Source organism: Dermacentor andersoni, chromosome 5, assembly GCF_023375885.2.
Source record: "Dermacentor andersoni chromosome 5, qqDerAnde1_hic_scaffold, whole genome shotgun sequence".
Taxonomy (NCBI): Eukaryota; Metazoa; Arthropoda; class Arachnida; order Ixodida; family Ixodidae; genus Dermacentor; species Dermacentor andersoni.
In genome coordinates this window covers 118,150,425-118,167,101 of record NC_092818.1, presented here as the reverse complement: position 1 = coordinate 118,167,101, position 16,677 = coordinate 118,150,425, and the positions used below count along the sequence as shown (strand labels likewise).

The 16,677-nt window shown below is 41.8% G+C and overlaps 1 non-coding gene across 1 annotated transcript; it reads left to right on the top strand.

Moving 5' to 3' along the window:
- Positions 1–518: 518 nt before the first annotated feature.
- TRNAF-GAA (transfer RNA phenylalanine (anticodon GAA)) lies at positions 519–593 on the top strand. Its single transcript has one exon. It is a non-coding gene; the product is annotated as a tRNA-Phe (tRNA).
- Positions 594–16,677: the final 16,084 nt, after the last annotated feature.

Sequence of the window (16,677 nt, the reverse complement as noted above, 5' to 3'; positions counted from 1 at the left end):
ATGTTAAGACACCCGCCACGCGCTGACTTTGGGGTGGCGGCGCTAGATGCCACCACGTGTGCAGGAATAAGCGCCAGAAAGGAGCCCGGCTGATATGCACGTCTCCTAAATGACACATTTCAGCGATGGCAATGAGGTGTGTGGCTACCTTGCTTCAATGCATATCGCATTAGCGTCGACAGACACTCTCAGATGGTTCGTCTCGGAGTATAGCGATTTATTTAGCGGTTCTTTTCTTGCTGCGATTTTCTCCCAAACATTGTGTTACCATTAGGTTTTTAAGACATCTGAAGAATCGCTTGTGCGCTAAAGCAAACTTACACCCTGAGGGCATCGTACATCGGTGTTATGCAGAGACAGGAAGACGCCCTTTGCTCCGCCCAATTGCTCCTTTGTAGCAATTGCTACGAACGGGTGGATGTCTGATTTTCCCTTTATTTCATTACTTCTCTCCACCTTGCGGGTTTCCGCAGAACTACTACGTCAAACTCTTGACTTCGCCCTACCATCTGCTAGCCGCCTGGTTAGCTCAGATGGTAGAGCGGCTGCCCCGAAAAGGCGGTGGTCCCGGGTTCGAGTCCCGGACCAGGACGAATTTTTCTTCAACTATGAGGCTTTTCTTTCGAGGAACCCGTATGGGTTTCCTTTGTAGCTATTGCTACGAACGGGTGGATGTCTGATTTGCCCTTTATTTCATATATATATATATATATATATATATATATATATATATATATATATATATGCACAGTGAATGTGACCATAGTAGCTGGCAGCTGTTCATTCTGTCTATTGATAGGAAACGTGTGGTGTATGCCTAATACAACTTCGAGAAGAAAGGCTAATAGAGGCGTGCTTTCTCGAATAATACCTAAGTGTCCTCGAAATTCCGTAGACTGGAGTAGTTAGAGGCGGAAAATTGGTGCCATTATGAACATGTTCAAGGGAGGGAACACAATAGGAAAATGAATTTGTGCTATATTGCCACAGTAGAAAATGTTATTCGAGAAAATAAGCGTTGGAGCTCTCAGAAAGGGATTGCAGACCGTGCAATGATTGAAGGCTCTTCCCCTGTTCAGAAGTCAATTACTAGGCACAACCTGCCTAAGTGTGTGTATTCACTTTAATACAGCCAAGTGAGTATAGCATGGCCAGAAGTTTTGATAGAAATTCTGCTCGGGGTGTTTGTCATGACTATAGTGACGACATTTTTTCAAGGAAGGCTTCAAATTTTGAAGTATTACCACATGTTTGTCGCAATTCGTGTTTGACCATTCCGTTGCAAAATTTCATTGGCGAACGAAATGCAAGTAAAGCGAACTCCATAGGGTTTATTTTCTCTGTTATACTTCTTCGAGCAGAATTTGTCGTACAATATAGAATAATTGTGCAAACATGCTTAAGAATAGAGGTGAACAAATTAGAAGAGGCCTTAATATCCTGCACCGGCAAATTAAGGTAGCCATTGAAAGTATTTAAGTCAACATTGCAGCCAGTCCAGTGCACATAATGGGTTGAGTGCCCACTGCTGCCCCCACAGGTTTCGGATGACTTAGCGCAAGGCGACCAGCTTAATAATTAGCAGTGCCTAGTAGGAACAACGCAGGCTATTTGACGATGGCACCAATCTCGAGCATTGGATTACCGAGGAACCGGAGGCACCGTGGAACTGGTAGAGCCCAGGGATTACGCTAGCCTCTATTTTGACTGGGCAAACATCATAGCTATGTCCGGCTGCCGCACCCAGTGAGTGCCAAAGGAGGCGGACAATTCATGCATGTTTGGCCAGCGCAAACAAGGGCGCCACGCTTGCTGGCAAACACGTCCGCAGGCCCACACTGACGCCGGCAGCTTTGCACCTACGAGGGCACCAAGCGCGCATGCGCCTTGAAACTCCCGAAGAAGGGCCACGTCACCGCTCCGAGGACTACGGGTGCACTTTAATCAAACGCCCGGGAAACTGTTGCGGAAGTCAGTCACGCTGCTCAGGCCTTTCTTACTCGAGTGGAAACAAAGATAGTAAATTGCCTTCGTTTCTTCTGTGTGCGTGTTTGCGTTGAGACATTTGGCGACTCTGGCACCGTTATCAGCTGTGTTATTCGTGGTCATTGCCCCTCATTTACTACACTGCAAGCATAGCAGTGTCAACAATGGCATGGGGAGAACTCATTAGAACAGCGTTAGGCTAGACGGGGAGACGGTCCTTTTGTCAATGCAATAGGGAAATATAACTTACTGGGCTGGAAAAGTTGTGAAAACAAAATACGAATCGTGGCACAATATTCAAATCATAGCATCAACTTTCTGTGACATCTTGGGTTTAAATGCCCCTCACCAAAGCCCAATATCAAATTTTGATTATACGCTGGAAGTTGTTATGTGTCCTTTAGGGAGCGTTTTGCCGCAAAACTTTTTTTCGAATCGGCTCATTATTAGCGGGGATAGGAATATTTCAGTGTCGCAAACCCATGATTTCAGGAGGCGAGCTTCACCGCAAAGACAGACGCTCTCTCCACTTGCCCCGTCTAGCCTCCGCAAGAGAAATTCATTACGCGCGTTCTCCCAAACCGGGCCTCAAGGATCGCGTGACGCATACGTCACCGGCCTCGCCTTCAGTTGTGTTTTCTCTCCCCACTATATTGCGGCGCGGCGCACTTCCACTGACGGCATCACGTGCGAGTTTTTGCGTTTCGCTCGTTTCGCGCAGTACACTATTTTGCGCGCTATGCACCAGGACACTTGACTAGCGGCATAAGTCTGTGCTACATGAATACTGAGGCAGACACAAGCGCAGCATGATCCTGCGCTGGAACACGGTAGACAAAACGATAGTTTCGGTGTCTCCACGCGCGACTGCACGACATGGGAAGAAGCAGACGAAGCGGTGGTACATCTCTCTTGTTTCGATGCGAAGTAAAACAAAACGTGTAGACGTTCGGTTTGGGTGTTTGATTATTTCTGTGAGCTTTAATTCGTCTATTCTAGCGACATATTATACGAATAACAGATGTTGGCATGAATAATCCTCGAAGTTACTTGTCACCCTGAGCGACGTCACATCGCGAACGAGTGTACGTAAGCGCACTAACACGTGCACGTCATCTTCCGGCTTGGAGCGCAGCGGCGGCGAGGAGAAGGGAAAACGGCGTTCTATTTGAAATTTCAGTTCTTTCCGCGGCGCGTAGTGATGTGATACTTTGCAGACAGGACCGTTAACGCGCATTGTATACACTGCGCTTCGCAGCTCAATGTGGCCACACTTGGTGACGGGTCCTTTAAGGAAGCCCAGAAATAATTCTTCATCGAAGTTAAGAAATACAATTTAAGTTAAAATAGACTAGTTCAGAAACAATTTATAGCAAAAAAGTGCTTAAATGTGATTAGCAGAGACGGAGTAATTGGCAATAAAATATCGTCTTTGATTCCTTTCGCGGTGCTCCCGCTCCTTCAATGCCTTGCACTGAGGTGTGAGCGGGGCGTGCCCACATACACTCCGCCGACTGAACGTCCCCTCGGCACCCAGTTCATATTTGATTTTGTGCGTTGACGTCCTGCACCAGTTTGACCGACGGGTAGTAGCGACATTCAACTTCTTCATTTTGAAACGCTGTCCATAGCTCATTACGATGCAACATTTGCCAAGGCGTCTGGCAAGGAGTCAGCAGGAGTGAGTGTTCGCGTGCTTCCTCCGGAACTACGTAATTCTTATTGAAATTGAAAAGGAGATTTTCGGTTATTTAAGCCTGTGTCCTACACTGCGTCAATAAATATACACAGTTACCGCAGGAAGAAGCGCACTGATCCAAGCACCCTTCTTGATTGCCGTCGGCTATTCGCCTATAGCCACCTCGCATGGGAATCTACTTTAGGACGAAATATCGCAAGCGCAATAGGGTGAGGACAAGGGTTCTGTAGAAATGAGGGTGTCTGAGAAAAGGGTGACTTCACGCTCCCCTTGCGAACGGTACGCGGCGCACATTACGCAAACATTTGGCTGATATGTTCACAGCAGCGTGGGCTATCCGAGGACTGTGTTTTTTCGCCAGGTGTGAGGGCTGGTTCATAATCTCATTAAACGATAGATTACACACTCCGGTCTAGCATTAAAAGGACTGCTATCGGTACAAACTTCGACCAAGGTGGTAACACACCTCCAATGTGTGCAACGGGGCAAGCAGGCGACCTGTTCCAGTCTTGGTGGTCAATGCGCCTTAAGAAAGCTGAAAGCTGTCTGGGTGACTGCTATTGCGGCTAATTTCCTGCAGAATTGCGGCTATTGCTATTGCGGCCAATTTCCTACCCGAAGACGTCATCAATATTCTTGCGATTTATTTATTTATTAATTTATTTATTTATTTATTTATTTATACTGCGAACCACTACTGTGGTCCAAGATGGAGGGGCTGCCGTCAATCGTAAAGATAGAAGCAAACCACCACCAAGATAACCATAAGAAATATAGAACGTAAATAACAAATACGCACAGCATATGGTATAATTAACCACCGGAAAAATGATATTGCCGTCCACGCGCAAAATCACTAGAATCAAAGACACTTGCAAGTAATTTGTTCCACTCTAAGGCAGTTTTATTAAAAAAGCTGTTCGTAAATGCGTTAGTCCTGGCGAAAATTGGTACCAGTGCTCTATCACAAGTATGTAGAGCTTTCCCTGTAGAGTGACACTCTACTGATATGGTAAGTTTAATAGTTCAGGACAGACAGTTATGTAAAAATGCAAGGCGGCTAATTTTTCTGCGAGACTCCAGAGCAGGAATACAGTGCTCATGCATTAACGAACTGGGTGAGTCGTGCCTCCTGTACATATTGAAAATATATTACAATGCCTTTCTCTCAGCACACTCAAGTTCTGATTTGTCGCCTTTATTGTGCCGGTCCCATATAATTGCGGCATATTCAGGTTTCGCTCTAAGGCTAGCGTTATATGCGAGAAGCTCAACATTAGATGACGCATTGTTAAGTTTTCTGCGAGGAACCGTATCATTTTTTTTTTACTTGATGAGCTTAATGCATATATTGGTGTAGACCAGGAAGGTGTGCTGTCTGACTTGACGCCAAGGTACCAGTTACTGTCTACCTATAGATTATTACGGTTATTTAGTGAGTGAATAAGTGTACGTATTTGGCTGTTTCTTTTTTCACAGGCTCAACAGAACAGTTTTTCGGCGTTCAGTTCCTTGCACTAGCTTGTGCACCCCTTATCAATACACTGCAGCTTATCTAGCAATACATAGTGATCATATTGAGGAATAATTTCTTTAAAAAAAACGACGCAATCATTCCTGAAAAGCTGGACGTGTAAACCATGATGAATGACATCGGGGAAATAGTTCACATAAATTAAAAGCAGTAGCGGTCTCAGCACACTTCCTTTGAGAACGCCAGAAGTTACCGGCAGCTCAGCTAAACCACAATTCTTTATTCTTACAAACGTCCGCCTCTTCCATAGATAAGCGCCAATCAACTTAATGATATGCGATGGCAGATTACTATCCCCAAGTTTATGCAACAAATTTCCGTGAGACAACTTTTCTCTTTCATTGTGGGACGTACTCTCTGAAAAGGGCATGCAATGCTAAACAACTACACAGATCACTAACGCAGCTGAATGTGTATCTAAACTTATGACAAACACCTTCAACTATGACAAGACAAATATCAACGACTTCGATTCCCGCGCTATGCTACTCTCATAAGTCGGTCAAAAGCAAAATTCTGGAGATATTGGCAAGCCATTTCAGTGCATGTGCACAAGGAGGGGCGAAACCGAGAAGGGGACGTCACGTGGTCTTCTCTGACATGTAATGAACCTAAAAGCTTTCCGTTATTCGCAAAGAAAATTTTGAATCTGGAGATAAATTTTCGCAGCTTAGCGAGGTTTCGCTGAGCCACGCCGCCATCAAGACACATGCCGAGTTTGCATAATTTCTCTTAATAGCGCGTGCGAGATAAGCCTCGGTGCGATAGCTTTATTCCTTACACATTCCTCCCCTTCCTTCCTCTAAATCGGACGTAACAGCTCTCATTAAGTCAAATCTCCTTGCGCGCCTTTGTTTCTCGCATGCCTATAGCGTGGGTCTATAGTGAAGAAACAAGTTAGGGGCCACGAACGCTGTCAGCGCTTCCCGCCAAGTGACTCTCCTATCCACATAATCGCCTTCTTTTGCTCTTCATATATGACCAAATGGCTGTTCCGCAGTTATCTCTACCTCTTTGTAATTATTAAATAAATAAACAAATAAATAAATAAATAAATAAATAAATAAATAAATAAATAAGTAAATAAATAAATAAATAAATAAATAAATAAATAAATAAATAAATAAATAAATGGCTGCCAGCCTCCGCTTGGCTCTCTCGCATATGGCTACTCATTGTTCTTTCTTCTAACATGATGTGCTCACACTTCGCTTGCTTCTGAATATTTTTTTAGGAAGTGTCATGTTGCGGCTTGTGACTCAACGTACACTCATACAAATGCACTTGTTTAGCACCAAAAAATGCAATTTTTGCACGAACCTGCTCAGTGTCTGCGCCACTTTCTTGACAACGTACTACTGACGGGGCATACATAGTGCTGCTGATAAGTTGGGCAGCAGTTTTCGCTACCGCACCCTTGCCATGGGTTAGCTTATTGACCGATGCCTCCGTGGGCATAGTTCCCGGGTCAGCAGCTGACTCAATGATGGACGACACTTTCGCTCGTGGAAGACGGATTTGCAATAAAGCTTCTGGGAACACTAGACAAAATTCACGCTCTTGATTATCCTAATAACATCGCAACTTCAATTTCATAACACAACTGCTCGCACTTTTAAAGGCTATTTGTCCACAGTGGCTAACGTAGCCATGGAGCGGTACAAACTCTTAGTTTATTTCAGCAAATATAAATGCCAGCTTTTCTGTTTCGAACGTATGTTTCGGTTTAACTCAAATTTGGGAGATTATAGGGAATAGGCCGTGACTAAAGATCACTAAACTTTGATGACAACAAAACACATCATCATAAAAGCCTTTCACAAAGGAAAAAGAGTAAACGAATAATAAAATAGTTTAAAAGTATGTTGAAATGAAATGCTGCCCGGCTGAGCCCTTCGTGTAAACATGTCGTGTGTGAGTTTGCATGCGAACAACATGTCCCTCTGGAAGTGTTACCAGCCGATTTCTATAAATATGTCCACTTCCTTGTTACAAACCGGCGCTCAGCTACATTAGCCTGTGCCGCAGGCATCTAAAGTCTTGCCACATAAGGAACCAACCGATGCACGGAGTTCCGCCGCTTCCCTCCGGCGCCAGCTTGTTCTGCTGGAGTCAATGGACAGCTGCAGAGAAAGGCAGATGAGGAAAAAGTGGCCCCAAGAGGTCTGTCTGGAGTGACATTTATTGTCTGTGTGATAACATTTGTCGGTCATCCATCACAAGAGCAAGAGGTCTCTCGAGGCCTTTTTTTCCGAACGGTAAAGATCGAACTTCTTGACAAGTTGACAGGAACAAGACTTCCTATGGACGCTGGCTCCCTCCATTACCACCTGCTTTGGAACGGGCGCTCTCTTCTACCCTCTTTCTTACCGATGGACACCCTTAGCATACAAGAGATCTACTTTCTGCTATTTCGTTCATTTGCAGCTGGCGCCCTCGTCACCAATTTTTATTTATTAATCATAGCTTCTCTGGCTCTCTTGTTCCATTGTGACTTTGCCTGCCTGAGCTTATTCTAGCTGCTTTGTTTTCTAGCAGCGCTTATCGTTGCCCGCGGATTATTTCGATGACCTGGGTTTTGGTGAGCCCTCTCAGATCGACTTCATGACAAGGAAATATGCTTGATCATGTTTTTTTTTTTTTCATTTGTATGGAGCACAAGTCTACGTTACTTATGACTTCGCTTCTTGGCGTAAGCACCACGCGTAGAAGGCACCAGCGCCGCTTTTGGAAGGCGTAAACTTTTCTGCCAGAGATATATGGTAGTGCAATAAAGTCAAGAAAATGCGCATATCAGCGCAAGATTTTGGGTAACTCGCCGGGAATGCCAATATTCTTAAATGAGCGCCTAAAACCAGTCATAAATCCGCTGCTTGGCATGGTGGTCGCGAAATAAGAAAGTTCAGAACTGGTGAATTGCTTGGACGAGTAACGGAAAGACCCTAGCTCGAAAGGTGTCGAAAAAATAGCATAATTTGCAACACCTTCCTTGCGGTGGTTATCGCAGCTTGAAAATAGCTCAGTAATCATGTGAGGGCAATCAGTTATTAAAATTTCATACAAATAGCACGCTCACATGCTTTCATTTAAACAATCGCTCAGCCAGAATAGGACGAATTACCGGTATTTCTGGATGATTTCCCTTTGCAGTTTCATATAAGAATGGTAATCGACACTTAGTATGATACACACAGTCACATGTGAACGCAATGAATATTACAGGTTTTTTAATTAATCTAGCTAAACGACAAGGTGGTAGCGGAGATATCTTAATAAAAAACAAACGAAACTCCGAAATTCTTCCAAACCTTTATTTTACGATGAGCGACATTAAATGCTTGTGAGCATTGTCCTCCAATATTTTTAATGTGTTGCATACAGATCACTTGACGTTAACTTGGTTTCTTTCATTGATCCATCAGAAAAGCTTATGAGTTCCGTAAATGACAGTGGATATAAATTATTATCTTGAGGGGATATTGACATACATTTTTTAAACATTCTTCAAATGAACCGGCACTTATTTACGGTAGATTCCAATGGTATACGCTTTTAGGGAACACACTGACACGTGAAACAGCATTCAGATTATCAGTGATTGATGTGTTTATCACAAACGTGAACACAGACAGCATAATATCAGGAACTTCGCGCTCCAGTATCAGTTACTTCTTTCCTATTTATTTCCTCGAAAAAGCTAAAGTCAAACCTAATGCCCAGGAAACGGTGTTAACAATACCACAGGAAATCACAACTCCAACCTGGCATGCCTTCCTTTTAAGGATCAAGACAGCAAACTGGGAAGAAGTTAGAGGTGGCAAATCTGCGTATGGAGATCACGAGCCATGTATTGCTATTTTTAAACTACCGTGAGTATTTCATTCAAATAACGAAGCTTAAAAAACATGATAAGGGTCGTAAACCATAGACTAATCGCAACAGCTTAAAGTTCACAATTGTAAAAGCGAGATTCTGAGATATATTTCTATAAACGAAGGTAAGTGCTTATTTTGAAATATTTAGGCAATAACGCAAACTACGTTCGGTGGGAATGCAGTGATGTGAATAGGGGATGTGTAGTAATAGCTTTGTAAGCTGCTAAATCTTATGCAGCCACCGTCGACTGTGGAGGAACTAAATGCAGGAGGAACTAAATTGCGCACTACTGGCTGCTCGAGGCACCTTGCGCATACTCGCGGGCTTCTTTCACGCTCGGAAAAACACTTATGTAGGACGTATTGACCCACAGAAAGCTGTGTCGTTTTTCATGTTGGTCTGCAATATTCTTATTGACACTTTTCATCTAATTGTATAAGAAATTATTGTTAAAAATAATTATATAATTAGGCGGAACGCAAAAAAAAACTGCATCTCTAAGCGACGGCAAACATTGCCTTGGTTTTGTCCAGCTACGTGGCATTGGCATATTTCTAAATCGTGGGGTATGATAGTTGGGACACCCAGTATATGAATGAGAGAAGAAAGGAAACCGAGGCACTCGATCTTTTGTTAATCATGACCGCATAAAACCAACAGACAATGAAGCCAAGGAAAGCATCGGGGATAATAATTGGGGTTAAAATTGAAATGTAGGAAATAATAAAGAAAATGGAAACGAATGTAGACTTTTAGCGTAACTATCATTCAGCGATTCATTTCAATTCGCACAGTCTTCGAAAGCATTTCTACGATTATCAGATACTACTGTCTTCTTGACTTCATTCCTTCTCAATTATGTGTTTCTGTGACATGGCTAAGTGATTACAATAAAAAAATCTTCATGGTTTTCCATAATACCATTCAGAATATTGCAATCACATTTCATCACAACATGGTGGCTCAGCCATGTTTATCCGGTCCGACAATAGTTAGAATAGTTGATCTTCACTTAAGAGGAAGCTTTAGCTCGGGCCCAACTCCGACGCGGCCTATTCAAATACATGTAAAAACGCAAAAACGTTTCCCTGAGATAACCCCTGGACCGATTTTAATGAAACTTGTTGCTTTTGAGAGAGAAAGTTAAATTCTAGTGACTGTTGGAAGCGGAATTTTGATTTAGGGCTTGAATTTTGTTAAAGAGATTTACAAAATTTCAGAAGTTTGAAAAAAATAGAAGCACAAAGTTTACAAACGAATAGCTCTGCATCAAGAACAGATATCGCGGTTCTGTAAACGGCATCCATTAGATCGTTGAAAGCGGACAAATTTCATATGTCATTTTACATTTTACGTGAGTTTGTTACGTTGTTTACGAGGGTTCTGCAAAAGTTCTAATTACATATGAATAAATTTTTTGAGATTCATGTATAAGATGTCAAATTTGTCCGCTTTGGATGTGCTATTAGGTACAATTCATAGAATTGCAATATCACCTATTCTTGCTGAGTTACAGAGTTGTAAACTTGATAGTTTCGTTCTCTGAAAATTTGCGATTTTTGCCAATTTTTAATAAAAAATTGACGACCTAAATCGAAAATTCGAAACCAACAGTCACTAGATTTTAAGCTTTTCTTTTAAATGCAACAAACTCCGTCAAATTTGGTGCTGTGGTTGCCGAGAAAAACGAATTCTCCTTTTACATGTATTTAGATAGGAGCACCCGAGCTAAAGCTTCCTCTTAAATATCTGTTATTGCGAGTCGGTGTGGATTGAAGTTTACCGCTCTGTAATAGGCATTAATAATGATATTATTTTTCGTACCATTCATGGATAACCACATTCACCAATTCCTGCAATTTGTGAAGTACTTGACATTACTCTTGACATTCTTTCAAACGAAAAAAATCTGTTGTCATTTTGGGTGACATTAACATTATATTCCCTTGATGCTTCCTCATTGTATCCAACTCAGTATGTCAGCTGTTTCCAAGGTTATGGTCTTGAATCTCTACTCTCCCTTCTCACCCGCTGCGCTAATAATGGTTTGGGGACACTTATTGACCATGCGCTTTCGAACCTTCTTCATACTTCCTCCGCATTCATTCTTCAAAGCAATATTACAGATAATTTTCCAGTTGCCCTTTGTTTTCAGAACAGTCCTCGCATTAATAACGTGAACTTTGTTAAGAATAAGTTTGATCGCGACAAATTTAAAGAAATGGTATCTAATTCTTATTGGTCTTGTGTCACTTTAATGAATAATGTTGAATTAGCATACACCGCTTTCATCTCTATAATATTCAATTGCGTATATTGATCGGCAACATGTGTACAGTGCCATGAATGTTATGCTTCCCCTAGAAATGCATGGTTGACAGGGGGATTAGTTAAGAGCCTGCGTAGGAAAGATAAATTATATAAAAATCAAAAGAACAACCGTTTAATGTACAGTACATCTGCTTGATCGTTACAAGCAGTATTCTAACACACTGAATGCTCTAATGAAGGATGCCCAAAAAGCGCTACTATCAAAACAAAATTAATTGTACTGGCTCAGACATAAAAAAACAATACCGCTTGATCAATTCATTTCTCAATAAAATCCTTAATCCACCTATAGCCTACATTCATCATGAAGGATCAGTAATATCTAACTCATTAGATATCGCTAACGCATTTAGCGACTACTTCTCCCCCATACCTGTTCCAACCAGTACGCATGACCAACTTGATCATTGTGGTCACTCATTTTTTTCCCTGCTACTCCAGAGGAAATAAAAACAATTACTAGTATAAAGTACTCTAGGGCAGGTATCGATAATATTTCTGCTAACCATGCGAAAATGATTGCTCATAAAATTGCGGATGTGCTCAGTTACATAATCAATCTAATTTTTGAAACTGATGTATTTCTCCGAAGGTGTAAGATGAGTAAGGTCATTCCGGTATTCAAAAAAGGTGACAAGTGCTTAATTTCTAATTATAGGCCCATATCCATTCTCCCATTTTTTAGCTAAGTAATTGAAAACCTAATGCATGTTCGCCTGTCTAACTACCTAACGAAATTTAACCTATTTCATCCGAACCAATTTGGATTTAGACAAGGACATTCGACTCACCTAGCCCTCATTTACTTTACAGAAATATATAAACTAGAAATTGACAAGGGTAACTTCGTTGGATCGGTTTTCTTAGATTTTACTGAAGCTTTTGTACACTTAATCATGGCATTCTTTTTTTCTAAACTTGCATCTTAAGACATTTGTGGGAATTCTCTCAATCTTTTCCGTAGTTACTTTTCTGATCGTGAGCAATTAATATTCATCTCCGGCATCTATGCCACAAAAAAATAAAAAAAGTTAAGTCGGCGTTGCGCATGGCTCAACTGTAAGCCCGTTCTTATTTCTACTATACATAAATGACATTCCACAGGGTCTAACCACATTATTAGGACGCATCTTATAGGCCAACGACAGGACTCTCTCACGTTCGAGTAAATATATAAGCAACCTAACAATAACCTTTAATGCAGAACTTATTAACGTTAGATTAGATTATGGGGTTTTACGTGCCAAAACCACTTTCTGATTATGAGGCACGCCATAGTGGAGGACTCCGGAAATTTCGACCACCTGGGGTTCTTTAACGTGCACCTAAATCTAAGTACACGGGTGTTTTCGCATTTCGCCCCCATCGAAATGCGGCCGCCGTGGCCGGGATTCGATCCCGCGACCTCGTGCTCAGCAGCCTAACACCATAGCCACTGAGCAACCACGGCGGGTGTATTAACGTTAGTGCATGGTGTGCTAAAAATGAGCTTTTGATAAATCACTCCAAAAGCAAGTTCTTAGTTTTCAACTCCAGGCCAATAAACAATGCGCAAGTTAGGCCCCTCTTCATAAACTAACAATTCAATCACCTATCAGATCATTGTTCCTTCCTTTAACTGAAGCTTGATTCCCGCTTAAAATTTAATTTGCCCATTAATGAACTGCAGCGGACACTTCTTATAGTATTAGGGTATTACTCAAAGCTAGATGCTACTTTGACTTAACTACTTTGATCACCTTATATTATTCATTCATTTACAGTCAACTAAATTGTTGTATTGCTTCCTGGGATCAAAAATATCATTGTCACCTCTCTTCACTCTAACTTGTACAGAATCAGGCCATTCACATTCTCACCTGGAGCAACCGGCGTACATATGTTTCTGATACGTATCAGGAACTGCACATACTGAATATTGGTAATCTAATCAAATTTAATGTCTGCAATCAATTTTTGTCTGCACAATTTTAGAAGGCCGAAGCCTTCTAAAATTTATTCTTATCCAGCACATTACTAATTTAAATATAACGCAGTTTTCCTCCAATTGCAATTTTATGCTCCCCAAAGTACTAACCAATATGGTTCTCAAAGAACCATAGTTGGTTGTTTTAATCAAACTTTGGAATTCCTTGCCTTATAACATTAAGTGTGCCTTTTCTATATCATCATTCAAACATCAGCTTCGCAATTTCATGGTTAATCTATAGCACCCTTCAACTCTGCTGTTTTGAATACTGTTTACGTCGTTTCCTACTTCAGCTTATGCCTTAACCCTATCGTTTTATATTCTCCACTCTCCATTGTATTATTGTTTTGTCTCAATATGTACTTGTTTTTTTTGTATTTCTGTTTTTTATATTCCGCTGCCTTTTTTTTTCTCTTAAGTAGTATTTATGGTTTTTTAACATTACAAAAGGTCCCCCTACAGTTTTTACACTATGGGACCTTTTTCTGTACTAAATATCTATACTTTTGTATCGGCACTAAGTATTCAATCAACTTCAATATACACACAAAAAACATAGCGCATCGCCGGTGGGAACCAAATCCACAACCTACGCATTATGCGTGCGTTGTACAAGCAATTTTGCAGCGGCGACCTCTGTGCATCCGCCCATTAACTTGGGTATTTATGTTTACAAGATCTAGGACCGGGAGCGTTAGCCAGCGCCACTCAGTCCCTGTGGGCGTAAACAGAACATTTGTTTTTACCCGATGGCGTCAAGTACCACGTGAACTTAGGAGAGAAGTCACCTAGCGAAATTCTCTTGTATGATACAGGTTCGAGGACCTCGCTATGAATGAACGAGGGAAGAAGGGAAACTGAGGGGCTCAATTTTAGAGCGAAGGCCTTAGGCGTCCGTTCCTGAGTTGAGCATCGGCGTTCCTAGGCGTCGTATGCCGGCGTAACTAAGCGAAAGCGGAGCGTATCGGCGGTCGAAAGACGACGAAGGCGAAGAGAGCGCGAGGAGGAAAGCGGAGGAGAAGAGTACCACAAAGCAATGAGGCTGAAAGCGAAGAAGGAAGGTATGGCGAAAGCGTGAGAAGAAACGCATAGTGCCGCACACGGCATGCTTTGCGGCGACAATGGCTACGAGATGGCGCTAGAGTAGCGCGCGTCACTTGCATGGAAACAAAGCGCTGCAAGAGCGGAGGTCTGTCTGCGGCGGCTGCTGCGAATCGCACCCACGTGTTACAATTTGCGAGGCAGTCGCGCCACACTTCGCTACGTTTGCAACGTGCCACACGAGACAGATTGTCCGCGCAAGCCAAGATATCACGAAAAGAAACCACGTATACAGCTGCACCCAAATCTCACATTACAGAATATCGTAATCGTCAGTGAATTTGTAATATCTTTTTTAATCATAACAATATAAATCTAACAGACAATGAAGCCAAAGAAATCATCGTGGAAATTAGCTTAAATTAATTAAGTTGAAGTTGAGATATAGACAATCATAAAGAAAATGGAAATGAAAGTTGCCGAAAAAATAACGTATACATTTATTTAATAAAATAGGTTAACTGTAATAACATTGCCCGATATTCTAAGCATTAGGTCATGGACGCTTGTCACAGCAGGTGGAATAGAACATTCCTAAGAATTTCCCCCGTGCAAGATGAAAGACACAATTTGTAGCTGCTAGATCGCAGTTCCTTCTGCCCAGCAGTTATTGCTCTACGTGCCACATCATGCAAATATGTCACAACTGCGTTTAGCTTAAACACCGTTCGAGGGGTCGTTGTCGTTGTTGCCCATCCAACTTTGGGTTCATGCGTACCATGGGGGATTGGCCAAGAAATGGGTAAATTGTAATGGGCAAGTTGTATATACAAATACTCCTTGAGAGTTGTTCTAGAGTAAGCAGGGATGAAAGGTCAACTTACAAGTAAATAAATAATAGTAGAAGATAATATACAATAACTGAAGAGACCTAAGACAAAAAAAGTTCGAAATTAACAGGGCATTCGGTTGGACTCTATAAGAAATTCCCGGACTGCGGAGCAAACAGCCCTTTGGCTGAATCCCAGAGTAGATGCCCCTAACAAATGAATCTAAGCGCAACGCTAAACTTTGCTATCGCTGTCGATGCTAAACTTCAGGCTAAACTGTCACTTTTTTTCGTGGCCCTTGCTTTCTTATCCCCCTCAGTCCCCTCGGTGTTTTTCTCGCGGTCATAGCTCTTTCAGCTGCTGCAAGGATCCGCTTGCTTATCACGCTACAAGGGCGTGTCGATGAGCGTCTATTTCATAATCATTTTCGTTGACAACATGAGTGTTTTTGCATCTTGGTGGGCCGTGTGAAACCATGCGTTGTTGCGTAGCGTCGCAATTCACTATCCGCAGCTTTGTGTATATATTTATTGTTTCATTTCATGGTTTGTTACTGACAAGCACAGAGGATACAACCGAAGGTTTCCATGGTAACAATCCAGGTGAGCTCCGATGATGAAGCTGCTATAGACGTTTCTCACAATGGATTGCTAACTGCTTTATAATAACAAAAGTGCGAACATTAGACGCTTTTCTCGTGATTGTTTTACCACGTATGCACGTATATTTCTAATTTATCCAAAGTACTAATTAGACAAATAAATAGGAAAACTTGAGACAGATATATTCGAGGCGTTTATGACCAGTTCCAGACGTTGCACGATGCAGATGCTTCTCATTTAGGCAGCGCAGTGAACACCGACCTAATTCTCCATGGCAGTTTGTAATGGTGCTGTTCGTAACGTACTACTTTAAAAAGATGACGCGAAATTTTATTAGAATAGAAAAGAAGCCGCCAGTAAAAAAAAAAAAAAGAAGTTAATAAGGTCAACAAATAGAAACTGAGTGGCATTAGGCTTCCATAGATACTTCACACACGTCAGCAAACATTTTGATCTGCTCGAAACCTGGCAAAGGGGTGAAACATAGCACGTTACGCTTTAGAAGCTGCTGGAGTAATCATGGCAACAATCTACGCAAACCATCTCGTTTTACTATAAAATTAATAAATGAACCTTAATCCGGAAGAATAATGTTTAATAACAAAAATTATCTTTATTATTTTTCAAGGCGATTGTTTCTGAAGCTGTGGCACCGCTGCATATCTTGAAGGGTGGCGTCATTCCACGAATAATTCTATATTTGATTTCCTATTTTAAGCTTACTCATTCATTCCATTGTAACTTCATTCTTTTGTGGATGATGCTAGTTACCGACTCAATATTGCATAGGCCGGACCACCTTTGGAGAG